Genomic DNA, 14676 nt, shown 5'->3' with positions numbered 1-14676 from the left:
GATACCGCGAACAGTCACATCGGCAGTGAGCAAACAGTCAGATGATAAACGCAGCTTCGGGGAATAGCAGCGTACGTAGGAGTTCTCTCGTTCCTTCTGGTCGAAAGATCCTCTCCTCCCCTTTCATCCTCATCTCGTCTACCGTCGTCTCTTGGCGAAAAGGGGGCACGTACCGTATCGCGATGACGGGACGGTCGCACGAGGGCACTTTACTAAACGGTCGATAGAAGCCGGCGGACGACTCGCTTCGATGAAATACGAGCGGGACGCGGCAGCTGGCTCGTATCGTCGTCAGGAACAGTATTTCGTACAATGTTCACAGCTATACCAGCAGCAGCAGCAGCAGCAGCGAAACTCGTCGTGTATATACGACTATTCTTTGTTCAATGGTTGAGGTTGAATTACGAAAAATTTTCGCCCGGTGTCATCCTCTCTTGCGTGAACCAACCGCGCGACTACTTCCCCCTTCAGAAAATTGGTTGTATCTTTCAGGGATACAATATAACATGTACGCTAAAAAAATAACTGCAGATGAAGTGAAGTTTTCTTACAGACACTGCACTGTTCAAATTTTCAGAAGAGTGTCTGTATTTTCAGCTAAATGGCTTTGATTAAGGCAAATTGTCTGAAACTTCTTTCAGACACTCAGATTTGGAAATTCAGACAAAAATGTATCTAGGTAAATTCTTAGAGGCAATTTTTTACAGACATTTGCTAGACAAGCTAGTTTACAAGAGAGAAGGAGAAAAGAATTCTCTTTCTTTTACCTTCTTACATCTCAAAGATTTAAGAACAAAAATATTCGGACGTGTACATATGTGTATTTGCATATTCGTGTATTCGCAAAGTCTGGATTCGTACGGTTTGACAAGGTTGAAAAAAAGGAAAAAAGATTGTGTCGCAAACATACGCCGACGAGTATCCTGTCCGAGTTGTGCTCGGAAAAAGAGCGAAAAAACTGAATTTTCTTGTAAATTTTTACAGCCACTTTTAGCGTTTACTCTTGGTATCGCGACGAGAACGAAACTTGAAAGTAAGCCGGGACCGCGAAGAGAGCAGGTGCTTCTCGCTTTTCGCCCGAGCACAGGAAACCTTCATCCCCATCCCTACGCGCTTCTATAAATATTTAAATAAAACTGTAGTTTTGTAACAGGCGTCTCGTTACAATTTGCTCTCATTTGCTAAACGTAACCAACTTGCATTAAGAACAGTTGACTCTCTCTTTGCTTCCATCCCTTACTTACCTTCCCTACGACGCGAGGTAATCATCAAATATATAATAACAACCGAGGATGCGTGTAAACGAGAAAAGTATATTAAAAAATAAATTGCATTCGTCAGCAAATTAATAATGAATTGTAAAATCAGCGAGTTATAAAAATATTACCACAACCGTAAAAAATAAAATGTGTTTTGCTTTTCTCAGATTTCCTTAAAAAAGAAAAAAAATTAATAAATAAATAAACTTATATTTATTATTTTAATTAAGTTAAATGTCTCCTATGTATAAAAAGGATACGATTTTTTTTATTGGCTACCATACTTTATGTTCTACTACATCCTACTCCTTTCACGCATGATAAAAGTTGCAGTAACGCATAAAAGGAAACACGTAAAACACACTGGTGCCGCCACTAGGTTTTCTATGCAGAGGTTCTATGAATTCTTAAAATACTATAACACTACGTAGGCAAGTCTCTTGCAACGCAAGCTCCATCCGGTACCGTCTCCGCTGAAGAAACCGACCCAAGCTCTTCCAAGGCTGCTATTATATAAGTTGTAATGGACTTAGATATGCCCTTTTTGCCTTATTAATGCATGTATAAAGATACTTCCAGACGAAGCTCGAAAATTGCAACAAACTATGAAGTAACATTGTGTTCCGGGCTAGAGAAATTTTACTCCAGTTAGTTAACATCTCAGAAATTACATTACAAAACCCATTAACGCGGAAAAGAATATTTCATTATTATAAATGTTTATTTCTATCAAGAAGACTCAAATAATTACTGTCTTGGTATTAAATTTCAACAAAATTCCAAACAGAATAAAGCACGTCCATTTAGAAAAATCTCAAATTTTAAAAATTATAAATGATATTTTTTTCTTAATTCTATTATTCATAAATAATCGTTTATTTTTTATTTCTATCTAAAAGATATAATATTATATTAAATATAAAATCTTTAAAAAATATATTATTATTATATTAATTAATATGCTTTTCCTTCTCTTTTCTCTCGTATTCTTTTAAATAAGATTTTCATAAATGAGACGTCATTATTATTATTTTGCCATTTTCTATACATGATACTTATTGTTAAACCGGCGGAGTAAATGGGCATGTAATTCTAAAATCCGAGCAGCAGCACTAATTAACGAACGTAGTAGTAGTATAGAATACGTCGAGTCGATGAATCGAGTAATCGTTTGCCCGCCTCTCTAATCCTGATTAAATACGAGAGCATTTATCGCGGCCGAGGGAGCAAGAAGGTGGTGGGATGGGGTGTAGGGGGGAGGGAGGAAAGAAGGGAAGGGAAAGGTTTTCTGTTTCGCGAGCGTAACATCTGACTGGAAGGACGTACTTACGGTGGCGTATAACGTAGCTTGTTAATGCGGTACTTACACCAGGTTCGTCCTATCCTCTGCTATTCTTCTCTTTCGTAACCATTCTCTTCCTTAGCGCGTGCGATTTCGCGAGTCTCTCCGCATGCATTATTCAGAAACACTTTACATTATTTAAAGAGACATTTCCCCCTCGCGCGGCTACGTTCTTCTGGTTACGGAAGATAATAAGGCTAGAGGAGAAGGGAAGAGGGGGGAAGTGAGGGGGGGGAGAGAGAGAGAGAGAGAGAGAGAAAAGGTCGGAAAAATAGCGAGTGCGAATAATTATAAGATTCGCGCGAGGAAAAAAAATTAAACAACAAACGCGGCCGCGTTTATGATTTATTCGCATCCAGTTTCGCATCCAAAATGAAATAATTAAAAACACCGATGATTTATCGTCCTTCTACTGTAGTAATGTCTGCGGAGATGATACGCGGATTTGTCTGTCGTGAAAAATAAATATCGTTGATACGCGTCGAGACGCGGGACATGAAACGTGAAAACGCTTCTGCGCTTTTTCGAGTTGTGTATTCCGTATTTACGATCGTAAATCACGATTTGCGAGAAGAACAATTAAAACGACGCAATACTCGCGCATTGTTTATACACCGTGTCTTTCGTTTATTCTTGCGTGATCCTTTAATACCTCCTGAGATCCACCGTCTTTTACCGAGAGTAACCAGAAATATAAAGCTTATTTGTGCAAAAGAAAATTAGAAATCTTTTCAGCTTCTGAATACGGTATGCATATAGCGCAGGAATTTACAGAAATTGGCAGGATGGAAAGACGCGCCGGAGAGGAAATTGCACGATGTAGGGGGAAGGGAGGGGAGGGGAGGGGGGACGCCACGCTTCGGCATTAATTCCACACTCCGATCCTTCGGATTTCGTAGAAATTAGGTCGTGAAATTGATCCCGAAATACTTGCATGTATGTCATGATAATTCGCTTTAAATTGATATTTTTTTTTCCCTTCATATTCTATCACGCGATGAAAGCCTCGTGGATCTCCGCTCACTTTTTTTATTATTAACTTTTTTCCTCCTCACTCTAGTTCTCTATTATTTTTGGATATTCAAAAAAAAAAAAAAATTATTCTTTTAAATACGATTAATTGTATGTGTATGGATTAGGTAAAATTATAAATACATTTTATATCAATAACAAATCTAAAAATATCTGTAAATGTAATTTACGATAAATGCATAAGTTAAAATCGTTAATGTGTTAATCCATCTTTGCATCTCTTCTTTTTATTTCATTTATTAGAAATTTTTATTTTTATTCGGCTAATTCTAAGAAATGGCATTAAGCAATTGCATATTTTTCCTGTTTAATTCGCGTTTCATAAATTAATTATGTCCTCGTTTTTTTTTCGCGTGCAGCAGGCAGTGCTAATTTTGCATCCGCATACTTCTTGAGAATTTCTTTGCCGACTCTGCTGAAAGAACGTCTTTCTCGCGTAATTTATTCTTGTGATGGAGAGGTGAAGAAAGTTTTATTCCTGAATTTCTTTGACTTTGTCTTTGCTAAACTAATTACTTATCAGTGCTATGAATATTATGACGCCATTAAAACATCGAGATTGCGTGCGATCGATCACGAAAAGTGGAGGATCAGCGTTTGTATTCGAGACGATTGTTTGTCTGTCTCTAACAGTGGTCGAAGACAATCTCTCGCTGTGATCTCCAATATTATTTTAGAAAATATAAGATGCATTGTGTGCCGATCAAAGTCTCTTAATGAACAGACATAATCAACGTAGCTCCCTCGGATGTAGCTCCGGGATCGCATTTCATTCTGAGTTTGATTATTAAGTCAACATTTTTTGCGAAAATATGTCAGTTGACAAACATATCGAGATCGGAATCTTTAAGCCTATCAGTGTTGAAGTTTGCTTTTTGCAAAAATATTTTTCGCCGTCCTATCTCCTTTCATCTGAATTTAATCTTGGAAACCGATAAATGAAACGAAAGCAAATTAAAGAAGCAGTAAAGGTGAAAGATGTTAGAGAGAGATATCATAGTGATTCTCACAATCAATAAAATAAAATAAAATATACATCCAAATAATGAAACTATTGCATATAACATTGATGTAAAAATACTATGAGAAATTGATTAAAAAACTGAGCAGACTCGACAGAATTACTATCAATGCGATATACTCGGCAAATAACTCGGCAATTTCGCTCTGCAAATTTCCCAAAAGTTAGATGGCTGGATGGTTTGATAAAATCCTGACGCAAGCGAGGTCATCGCCACGGAACGTTTTGGAATTTGAGCTTTGAGCGAGGTGTCTGCCAGAGTCAAGGATCGTCGACACAGTTTGCTCTTTGACGAGAGCAATCATGGCTTCTGAATGCGGAGCATCGCGTCAGTCGGGATAGAGAAATGAAAGCTAGGAGCGAGGAGAGAAGAGAGGTGAGAAAGAGATGAGAGAGGGAAAGGAAAAGGGAAACGAACAGTTGCAATCGTCAATGAGTGCGTCAGCTTAAGCCCTCGAGTGCTTCTTCAGCTTTCGTATTTGTCGCCGCCAACTCGTCCGCACAAATTAAATACCGTGTAAGAATAGAAAAGTCTGAGGAAAAAAAAGAGGGAGAATGCGGGGACATTCTTGCGATCACCTCGCCATGATGTATTGCTCTTCTTCTCTTTTTTTTCACGCTGCTTGTCTAACAAAGTCTCGCGCTTAATGATGTATCCGTAAAACAAAGCAGCAACATTTCTTTATGTTTATACATTTTTTTTAAGAATTCAATGAAAGCTGTACATTATCCACAGAATTATCTTGACTGAATACAGTCATTTTTTAAAACGAGCTTTTATATTTTTGCAACACTGTAAGAAATTGCCTAAGAGTTCAGATACATTTTTGTCTGAATTTTCAGATCTAGATGTCGAAAAGTAATTCAATCCGTCTTAATCATTAGAGTCATTTGTCTGAAAGTTCAGACGAATGTGTGAAATTCAGACACTCTTCTGAAAATTCTGTCTGAAAATTTGGACAGTGTGTCTGTAGGAAAAAAATTTTAAAACTTTAGACATTTTGTCTAAAGTTATTATTTTTCTTTACAGTAAATGTAATATTTAAAACGCCCTTAAATTTTCGCGCCAAGTTTAATTTCAAATTATTTTTTCCAAAGAATAATCGTCTTTTTCATTGCGCTATGATTTTTAACTATTACACTGCGCTGTAAAAGTTTGAAATAGTTGTGCCGCACTTTACATCTTCATCGAAGACTAACCGAACTGGGAAATGACAAGGTTTAATATCGCTCACTTTATTTTCCATCTCCATTTCCTTACATGTCGCAAATTCAGGAAGAGACTCTCGAGGACGACATCGACGATGACGGCGACGACCTCGTCTGTCGGAAACTGTCAAGACGCCGAATTCCCGGACGAGATGGAAAATTACAGCATGGAGATAGCGGTGGTTCCGTTCGCCGGACGCGGAATTTATTGCGTTTATCGCGCGTATACTCGAGCGATGTACTATATACTCGTTGATTCTATTTTCATATGTCGAAATGTAAATTCGAGAACGAGCGAACGCATTCGCCGCGTTGGAACCTCACCGCGACCCATCAAACCCGCGTCACACACGTGTATATGTTTCTCGTTGATCATTCGGCAAACGCGAATGCATTATGCGACGCATGATCGATATTAATCGGACGCGCGTACGCCTTTCCGCTGATGCAATCGACGTTGAATTACATGTAATGGCGATCGATCGATTTGTGACGACAGGCGACGATTTTCCGGCAGGCTTTAAAAGACTGTCACCGCACATGGCGGTTATGCCAACTGACGTAACAATTGCGTTGCATCGGACGATTGCTAATTAAACGAGTTATTTTCAAGAGCCATGTAAACACTAAAATCCACTAAAAACAGAATGATACATTCTCATGCCATTAAAATGCTTTAAAATTGCATTTATACGTAAATTTAACGATTTCACTGAAATTCTGACGTAAAATAATATTTCAAGAGTGTTTTGTGCCTTTTATTGCACAAAATAACTGCAGACAAAAAAATGTCTGAATTTTCAGGCATTTTTTCAATTTCAGAAAAATGACTCTGATGATTAAAACATGAATGTCTAAAATTATTTTCAGATACCCGGATCTGCAAAATTCAGATAAAAATATGTCTGAATTCTTTCAGGTAATATCTTACAGTGTAATTATCTTTTTAATGAAAGAAATGTAATATGTCTATTTCCATATAGCATGTAGGTAGATATATATATATTTTTTTAACAGTCCATTTAGTTCATAGTCTATTTTCTATCAAATCCACAATTAATTTCAATTGAAATTCCATAAATACCGCAAAATAGATTCCGTTTTCGTGGAAACTGCCCGCGGTTAAATTATGCGGCTGATATTGATAATTGTCAATCAAACGCGATCGAAATATGGCGCTATTACCGGGACGAAAAGTATCGGATATTCTGCGATATTCTAGAGAGATGAAAATATTTGGAGTGTGAAATGTGTCCGTTCTTTTCCTTCTCTCTATTTCGCGAAAATACCAGACATTCTTTATTTTCGCGACAAACATGTCGTTACGTAGTAACGACTTTTACAGAGACGGCAGGTAGCCGGGAAAAATCTCATTTATTCTGAGACGACAACAAATTTTCATTGTCCGTGTATCTAATAATGTCTATCACGTCTGGGGACAAATACATATATAACTTTTCCTTTATATAACTTCTTGATCTACTTCTCGCGACGAGAGTATTGTTGTTCTGAGCAAGGAATATACGAGAATGTATGAGGTATCATGTATTTTTTCGCGATAATGAAAATTAAATATTATACATATGTTTACTTTATAAATATAAAGTAATATCAGCGCATTTTGTTTAAATAGTTGAAAATTAAAGAGCCCTGAAGCGTAAAACAAGCATATAGAAGATATTTAAACGTTTGACAAGTACTTTGTTTAATGTTTATTTAATTTTCTGCGATTTTTTTTTAGACAACTTCAATCTGTTCTTTGATTCGCATTCGCATTTGATGAGAAATATTTAATCAAGAAATTATGGGAAAACGTAGCGTTCAAACAGACAAACGATTACTGCTTCGGCTTTACCGCGATAATGAAAAACAGCGTTACGATAAACAACGTTATGTATCAACAGGAGAGATAATTACGTTGACGATCATAAACATGCTGAACAAACAAGGTAATTAGAAAAAATGAATGCGCGGTTGCCTTTTAACCGGTGAAAATGAAACGCTATTGATCGGACGGTACGCAATTTTGCGGTCGGCGAACCGCGAAACTGCTCTCGTCGCTCAAACCTGAGATTTTTTCCGCCTCTTGAAAGTTTGCGATAATCAAGCTTTACTTCCCGGAGCGCATAAACTTGGCACGCAACCTCTGTCGCCTATTTTATTTATTTCTTTTCTTTCTCCGCTCTGCAAAAATGATTTTTTCGCATTCTCACTATTATTATAGGTACTGTTTTATCCAAGCAATTTTAAACACAAACATAATATTACGTATAAAATTAATATCATATTATAATTATTATAAAATAATAATATAACATATATAATAAATTATATAACTTACAATTAATATTTAAAAATAATATTTTATATATATATATAATAAATAAAAAGTTAATTAAATAAATATTTAGTATATATCATACTTAATTAATTGAAATCAAAATTTTTCGATTTGAAGAAAAAATTGTTAGAAATCATTATTATTTATAATATCATTTTTCTCACATTCAAATCGCATTCGAAATCAGATAATAATATTTAACATATTGGTCGACAGTTGCGAGAAGGTTGGGCGAGTTACGAAATAATTTGCGCGCGTGTAATGGCTTTTTCGATTACGAGTGGAAGTCCTCCATTCGACATGCGGAATGCGATTTCCGGTACAACGAGAGAGGCCTTTACGTGTTATTACACGCAGCCATAGAAAGAGAGAGAGAGAGAGAGAGAGAGAGAGAGAGAGAGAGAGAGAGAGAGAGAGTGAGAGAGAGAGAGAGAGAGAGATCAATCCCGAATGCACGCGTGCGCGCATTCGTGTTGATACAACGTCAACGTTAGCGTACACGGAATCGCGAGCTCAACGAGGTTTATGCACGCGCTGAATAATGCGACTGATACGCGCCGAGGGCGCGTTGTATATGGGTTTTAGGTCATCATCGTCGTCGTCGTCGATGCCTGGCCTACATTATGTTTAACAAACTTACCGCGCGGGAATGATACCTCGTATATACGGTGTGTCGACGTACCGCGCAACGCGTTGTAACACATTGTGTAACATAGTGCGGCACCGCTAATTAATTAACCCAAACAGAGAGTAGACTCTCTCTCTCTCTCTCTCTCTCTCTCTCTCTCTCTCTCTCTCTCTCTCTCTCTCTCTCTCTCTCTCTCTCTCTCTCTTCATCTCTCTTTCTCTCTGCTCGCTTCGTTGTTTAGGGACTCATTATCGTTACATAATGGTTACACTATTTAGTGACGGATTACCGAGGTTCAACCTAAGATAAAATGTCACCGTCAAATTCTTTCTCATGTTAGTATACTTTTATAATGGAGTATCGATTCAAATCTTGCAAAAAAATTCTCTGATTTTCCTCAGATATTTTTTATTCGAGTTTCCGGGTAAAAGAAAATATTTTAAAGATTTTTTTGATTTTTAAAATAAGTTTTATTGTATGCGTTTTCTAATGCTTTTACTCACACAAAGGAAAAACACAGAAGTTAAGTTTCAAGTATTAGATTTGCAAATATACTAGAAAAACTGAATTCTTGTAAGATAAATATTTGTCATTTGCATAACATTTTTTTATTGTTCACCACTAAGAATTACAATAAAGAATACTGCATATTCGATATTTTGTGAAGACATTGAATATATAAACAGAGATAGAGATATATCTTTATAATATATTTTAAACACATAATATTCATACAACTTAACTTAGTAGTGGATTATCATCTGTTACAATATAAAAACAAATAAAAAAGAGCGACTCTCAAAAAATTGCTCGAGTCCCAATAAAATTCTATAGGAATTCCTTAATTTTTACAAGTAATAAAATTTTGAAAATTTGAAATTCTCCATGTTTAATGAAGTGTAAAAGAAAAAAAAAAAAAAAAACAATAAAAAGGATCGTTTCGCGAAACTGCAAAGTAAATCGTTCTAAAGTTTCCAATCTCTGGAGCTTTAAAGAAACGTGCGATCGCAGGATCGGAAGGAATATCAAAATGGCAATTTGTTTCGCCGCGGCGGATTTCCCTTTTCTGAGGATATTCGCGATCGAATATCTTTTCTCGCGCATAAAAAAGGTCGCTCGTCTCTCTCTCTCTTTCTCTCTCTCTCTCTCTCTCTCCTCACTCACGTCACTCTGTCCGCGCTTTAATCCTACGGCGAGGAAACTGAGAGACGGAGGTGTCCGCAACTGAGCGCGAAATGAGATTCATAGCGACGTAAGGCGCGAAATACGCGCGCGACGCCTCTATTAAGGCGAAGCCAATCCAGCCGGGTAGATGGAAAATCGCGTATACGCGGTGTCTGCGACACGTATGTATTACTATCGGCGTTTCGTAACGCCGGCATCTCATCGGGGTTCCACGTGCGTGTACATGAGATTCACAGAGATGTGTATGTGTGTACATATGTACGTACGTACGAGAATCGCGTATGCACATTGGATAGATACAACTTATTCGACAGCCGCGACAGCATTTCCTGGTACTATACGTACGTACGTGCAGAGAGTTCGTCGAAGAAAAATAAAAAGAGAAAAAAAAAACAAAACTTTGTACATCGCGATCTTCGGATGTAAAATTCTTTTAAACATGGATACGTATGATTACGTCCACGGATACAGAAAATCGGATTTCGACAAGATTTTGCGAAATATAAAATCGTGCATAAAATTTTCCTTCTTTTATCGTAATAATAAGCTTCTTTAGTTTTTTTTTTTTTATTTTCATGCTTTATATATATATATATATATATATATATATATATATATATACATATATAATATATATATATATATATATATAAAGACATGAAAATAAAAAAAAAACTAAAGAAGTTTATTATTACGATATATATATAGACATGAAAATAAAAAAAAAAACTAAAGAAGTTTATTATTACGATAAAAGAAGGAAAATTTTATGTCACAACAAAATGTATATAATTATATTATAATAATAATTATAGATAAGTTTTAATCCTTTATTGTGATCAATTAATAAATTTTTATTCTTCATGCACGATTTATTAATTTGTACGAAAACATTTCTTTAGACAGAGGTTAAGAATTATTATATAAAATTGAAAATTTTTATTATGAATCTCACATATCGTTATTTATGTCATAATTTATATATCAAAAGTACCTAGAATTTCTTCCAAAGAAAGGTAAAGAAATTTTTTCAAAAAAAGGAAATGGACATCGTTTTTTTTTTCAAATATCTCGTTATGATATTCGAAGTTACTTCCTGTCATATATATAATGAAGAGATTTGGCCAACTATTCCATTAATCTGTCAGAGAGAGTTCTCTCTTTTCAACATCTTCTCTATCCGCGTATCAGTTTCGCGTTCTCTGGCTCATCGCGTTCGAATGACCAGAGGTTCGCAGCAAATATTGACGTTTACATCGGCGATATATACTCGCACCGTCCGTTTGTGGATTTTACGATTCGCGAACTCGGACCCGTGTGAAGCTTATGGCTGTCGAGCAACCCGGCCTGAATCAAGGTTGCGTAATTGGAGTTCGCGTCGCACATACAGTTCGATTTGCTTCCATTCCCTCCTGCCACGCAGGAGATAGGGTGAGGTCATTGAGGTTCTTGTTCTCTCGTGTCCGGCCCTTTTCATCCCGCGGAATTAGCGCGTGTAATTAGAAACGACTGAGCTCTCTCGACTGCGATACGCGCGAGAATCGAGCCGAACGTTACTAGTTTGGTTTAACTTGTCGTTCCGTCGAATGGAACCCTGCCTCTTTCTTTCTTTCTTTCTCTCTCTCTCTCTCATGAGTATTGTCATTTTTGCTCGCAAAGTCACAAAATTAAAACATATTTTCATTGAAGACCTACTCCATTTTAGAGGATAAAAAATCGATTTTTTTATATTTTTTGAAAATATTATGTCAAAAAATATATCTTGCAAATTTTATTGAAAAATTGATAAAATTATAAAATTTGGAACAGAATAGCCTTTAAATGAGCTTGCAGAATTTTAAATATGTTTTTTCAAAACAATATTTTTAAAATTGTTGTGATGAGTATCTTGAAAACTAATGGACTGAATAGCTTCCATTTTTTTTTTAATGAAAAAGAAAATTTTTTTTTGGAAATGCTAAATTTAATTGGAATTTTAAAAAATATTTAATATTTTCCTGATCTTCAAAAAATAAAAAAATTTCAGTAAAATTGAAATGTTTAATTTTAAATGACACTACTTTGTTATTTTTCAACTTTTTAATGAAATTAAAAAATTCAGTATCCCAAAAATAACCTACCGACTAAAACTAGACCGAATTTTTTTCATTTCAGACAATTATATGAAGAGCAGTATATCATATCGTCGAACCATGTATTTTTGAACATGCTACGCACAGAACCTAGTATAGTTTAAAAAAACCTAAGTATCCAAGATTTAAAAATACTGAGACGTAAAATATTGTTCAAACATCAATAAAAACATATGTAAAATGCCAAAAATTCAATTTTTAAGATTTAAAAAAATCATCAATTTTTCATACTGCTAAAGTAAACTGACCACTTAAATCCCTTGCCGTTAATCTTAATTGTAATTAATAATTCGCGGTAATTTATATTGGATATCCGTCATCTGCTTTATCTAATATTTAACTACATAATAATTACATAATAATAAAAAAATAAGGGAAAGCCAATTTTTTGAAAGAATTAGCATTCTCGTTTTACAATGCACAATTCAAATATTTCGGACAAAAAAAAATAGATTCACGTTTTCCGGTCATAAAACACGATACCATTTCTTTCTCGTTTAGCCTGCCATTCCGTTCCCATTCTTCAATTATCTCGGCTGTATCTACTGGACGTGACATCGCGAATCCAGAGCGGCGAGAGAGCTTTATTACAGGTGGTGTCGTCCAATGATCCGTTCACCCTCGCGATGCAATGCATTCGGAACGATTCATCGACAGCAAGGGTGACGACCGCTTGGTCAGAGAGTATCGATATTCGGCGGAGTTTCCCAAAATTACTGTCGCGTTGCTTATGTAAACTGGGTCGCCTATATACACGCGTATATCGGGTGTCGCCACGAAATGGGCGCCCTCACGCATTGATAACTTGTCGACGTCTCTATCGAGAGAGAGAGAGAGAGAGAGAGAGAGAGAGAGAGAGAGGGAGAGAGAGAGAGGGAGAGAGAGATAGGTTTAACCCGGACCGTCGATTCCGCGCACGCGATACCGATTTTGAAGCCGGCGTTTTCGCGCCAAATCCGTCGCGCGGCGACGCATCATAAATAAATGCTTGCCAGTGCAACCGGATATCCCCCGTGTCCGTTTGTCATCCGTGCTACTCCACCAGAGCGCTCTTCCCCGTAGGCGGTGCTGACAAAAGCGCTCGTCGCGCGTTTTTAAAAACGCGCGTCACGTACCGCCAAGCGTCACCCAACGGCCAATTCGACCGTACACCCTTTTTGGCACATCAATACAGAAAAAAATAGGCGCCAAAAAAAAAGAAAAGAAAGAAAAATATTGGCGGAAGACACTCGCACGTTGTTGATCGGTTCATTAATTCGCGATTGTTCCTAGTACCAAGTGTCTAGGGAAACTGTCGCACCACGTGTTGACCAATAAATCGTCTAAACGACCGTTTCGAATGTGGAAGAATTCAGAAATTATTTCTTTAAATATTTACACATATATTATATATTTCATATATTTACATAATATATATATAATATTTATGCAATATTACATAATAATAAAAAAATGCAAAGATTACAACATTATGTTAATAGCAGAGAAAAGTATTTAAATTATAGATTTAATGTGTCAATTGTTTATAACTTGATATTAAAATAGGGTAATAATTTTTATATTTCTTTTTATTGTAATACTTTTTTTTTTATTCTTACTATAATTTACTTATTTAGATTTCGATATTGGTGATGTAAAAGAGTGACCTATTAAGAAAAGTTGCATAAATTATTAATGTGAAATTGAATATCTCTTTTTCTTACAACTTTTCTTTGAGATTATTCTTTAAATTAAAGGTAAGAAAAAGAAAAATATGCAATGCATATTTTGAACATAAAAATAATTAAAATCATTTTTCGTGGAAAAAAAGAATCATCTTTTTTGATATTCAAGTTACTGACATAGAAATTTTTAAGTATTAAAAGTATTAAGTCACTGATTTTGAAAAATAACTTTTAGTGCAAGTTTGAATATAGACTAAAAAAATACATGAATAGAATGACAAAAATTGTTATCAAAAATCTGCGAACGATATGCGATAAGTCACGCAATTTTAGCTCATGCGATTTGACATAGTATCGCTTTAAACTCTCAAACTATGTCAGTTTTGTTACATCAAAAGTGCCAATGTATATGATACAACATTGCACGTACCTTCCTTCCTCGTAATCCTCTTGTTTGCAATTCATAATAATTGCTCCAAGCGTATATAAATCATAACGCTTTAAAGCGTACGATGCACACATATACATACACTCATGTATAAATGACAAAAATCTAGTTCCTAATTAAAGACAGACTCGCGCACTACTTTCACGTTTCACCGTCGAACGTCGAACAAACACTGCGACACAGGCTCGAAATTTTGACACGCAAGTAGGATACTCTGTCCTCTTTCTCACCTTGACACACGCAAAAGAAAACAAAGCGACGTATAACGCCCTACTCTACTGCGTTATTATACACGACTCCTATATCGTACACGTATATCAATGAGTCTTACAATTACATTTAATTATTTATTATTAGGAAAAATCATCATGAGAGATAAATATAGTAAGAATCAAAATTGAGTATACATTTTATA

The 14676-nt window shown here is 35.8% G+C and overlaps 1 protein-coding gene across 5 annotated transcripts in view; it reads right to left on the bottom strand.

Annotated features, from left to right (window-relative positions):
- The window catches only part of Sns (sticks and stones), a 277648-nt gene that overhangs the window by 40441 nt on the left and 222531 nt on the right, over nucleotides 1-14676 (bottom strand). The window contains exon 1 of one of the 5 annotated variants that reach the window (XM_072888595.1): nucleotides 14244-14643. The exons of the other annotated variants lie outside the window; for them this stretch is intronic. The gene's annotated coding sequence lies outside the window, so the exon portion shown is untranslated. Of the gene's footprint in view, nucleotides 1-14243; nucleotides 14644-14676 lie in introns of those variants that run through there. 5 annotated transcript variants of the gene reach the window in all.

This window comes from Anoplolepis gracilipes, chromosome 3 (genome assembly GCF_047496725.1).
Source record: "Anoplolepis gracilipes chromosome 3, ASM4749672v1, whole genome shotgun sequence".
Taxonomy (NCBI): Eukaryota; Metazoa; Arthropoda; class Insecta; order Hymenoptera; family Formicidae; genus Anoplolepis; species Anoplolepis gracilipes.
Note: the sequence above shows the minus strand (reverse complement) of the source record. Positions and strands in the feature narration are given on the sequence as shown.